The following is a 2,471-nucleotide window of genomic DNA, read 5'->3' as shown; positions in this document are numbered from 1 at the left end:
TTTTTTTTCTATTGCCTATGTTACTTGACTAGTGTGTGTATTATTATTATTGTTATTATTTTAGTTGTGTGACTTATGTAATTTATTACATGTATACATCTATTATCAAAGGGACTATTTCCACATCTTAGGTTTTTTGCCTGTATAGATATATGGAAAATAAAGGAAATGAATGAATGAATGAAACCCTACATACATTCCCCTTCTTCCCATGTTTGCTACTTTATCCTCCTTGAAATGTTCATTTTAATTATATTTGGCAAAGAGTATTTATGTTACTTCTTTTGGTTTATTTTGGACTTCACCCATCGTCTGGTATGTGAAAGACAAAGAAACACGACGTTTCGGAGACTGGATCTGTCTCCGTCTTCAGGTGGATAGGGAAGGATAAACCTACTCAGTTGGGCCCCTTAGAAAGAGCTAATCTCAATCACTGGATTGAGTGATCCAGTGATCCTATCACTCAATCCAGTGATTGAGATTAGCTCTTTCTAAGGGGCCCAACTGAGTAGGTTTATCCTTCCCTATCCACCTGAAGACGGAGACAGATCCAGTCTCCGAAACGTCGTGTTTCTTTGTCTTTCACATACCAGACGATGGGTGAAGTCCAAAATAAACCAAAAGAAGTAGTGTATACACCACTGTCAGAATCCTTTCAAGTCTATCTGAGTATTTATGATGCTCCTCATTATGGAGTTTTCTCCAGCCTCCTATCATTCCATCCCTCTTGGTTCAAAATATTCCTGCTGAGCAACGTGTTCTCAAACACCCTGAATCTATGTTCCTCCCATAATTTCACAGACCAACAAAACTATAGGAAAATCTATATTTGCAGTTACCCTCCATATTTGGAGGGCCCTTCCTCCATTCACAAATTGAGGACATGCCATGCTATGGTGACATGGGACCTATATAATATAACCAGAAATATACATACTTAACAGAAAACATTCTAACATACAAGCCCCTTTCCTCCATTGGCTAGTTATTAAATATGTTTTCCTTCTAGTTACTAGCCATGCCAGTGACCAGAATATTGCAAATTGACACTCCTGTTGTTGAACATCAATGCAGCTAACATCAACGCCTCCCACTAGCCAGAAACCAAAGCCAGTTCAATCTAGTTCCCAACCAACTTATATTAAAGTACACATATGCCAAAATTAAAAATTTTAACCTATCCTACAAAAAAAAAAATATTACATCCTATCTAGATACAACAGTTTTCATAACTGTCACTCAAAGCTCACACATCCTCTATCATCCTAGCAAATGTCACTTACGCTTCAGTCAAAATTATTCTAATAGTTTCCTTCAATTGAACATTACTGTTTGATTTCAAGCGCCCTGCTGGTAGCTGTCACATCTTCAGCGAAAAAGAAAATTAATACCAAATACCGGGAATATGTGACGATAAATAACCTTTTAACTTCAGTTCTAACTCCAGGTAGACAGATACATATAACTGTCTCTATATATTTACAGCACAACGATATTGTGAAATACAAGCTTCAATAAATACAAGGAAACACATGATACTCCCTTATATCCACATGTATATCGCATTCTTGCAAATTGTAAAGGTATTATACCAGCGCTCTGCAGTCCCGCAACGGCCGTGAACTGCGGTCAGTAACAGCACGATAAGTACATCGAACTACATTCCTCAAAGGAAAAACAACTATACGTACCTCATAAGTACTAATCAATAAGTTCACCTGGCTCTCCCGCTCCTCCCGCTTATCCAACACACATTCAACTCTGAAACATTACCGTGATACGTTACATATGACGTATAGAACTTCCAGTGTTCCAGCGTAACGAAGGGTAGACCGGGTCGACCGAGTAGACGGTATATTCTGACCATTCTGACGATTCTGACGTCACGTATCCACCGCCAAGCGTCTCAAGTCCGTAAAAAGGTTAGCTACAATCAAACTTCAACGACTTCAACAATCCTCCCTCCAGCATCCAGCGATACCAGGAGCCCCGATTCTGGGAACTGTGTTCCGTGTCCCAACTGGATATATGGCGGGGCATATCTGTACCGCTTTTCGAAACTTCTGAATTTAATCCAAGTTTTCCTCCGCTTGTTGCTATGAGCTTTAGTAGGTATAACTTCGTAACTTCGCCTTGATATTTGTTATTACCATCGTAAAAATAATATAACCAGGATTTTGTCAACGGAGGTCAGATGGCGAGACGATTATCTTCTCCCTCCATCTTTGTTTAGCAAAGCGCCGATATATACGACCGGTATTTTAACGCTGACAATCTGTTACAAAAAAAAACAAACTTTTTTTCCTTTCCATTCTACGTATTTTTTAACTGGCGGGCACTGTTAAAGGACACATGTATATTACATGATTCAGATCTTGACAACATCTTTCAATAACCATACACTCGAATATGTAACTCTTTCGGTATTCATTCCACACATTTTCACGAAAAGATGAAATAATGGGCAACAA

At 38.7% G+C, this 2,471-nt stretch overlaps 1 protein-coding gene across 2 annotated transcripts in view; it reads right to left on the bottom strand.

The window, feature by feature from the left end:
* The window catches only part of LOC111875440 (serine/threonine-protein kinase Nek7), a 17,158-nt gene extending 15,098 nt beyond the window's left edge, over positions 1 to 2,060 (bottom strand). The window contains exon 1 of one of the 2 annotated variants that reach the window (XM_023871697.2): positions 1,692 to 2,060. The gene's annotated coding sequence lies outside the window, so the exon portion shown is untranslated. The other variant, XM_023871705.2, reaches the window with a different exon arrangement.
* Between the last annotated feature and the right edge of the window lie 411 nt (positions 2,061 to 2,471).

Source organism: Cryptotermes secundus, unplaced genomic scaffold (assembly GCF_002891405.2).
Source record: "Cryptotermes secundus unplaced genomic scaffold, Csec_1.0 scaffold589, whole genome shotgun sequence".
Lineage (NCBI taxonomy): Eukaryota > Metazoa > Arthropoda > Insecta > Blattodea > Kalotermitidae > Cryptotermes > Cryptotermes secundus.
The sequence above is the reverse complement of the archived record's forward strand: the minus strand, read 5'-3'. Positions and strand labels throughout refer to the sequence as shown.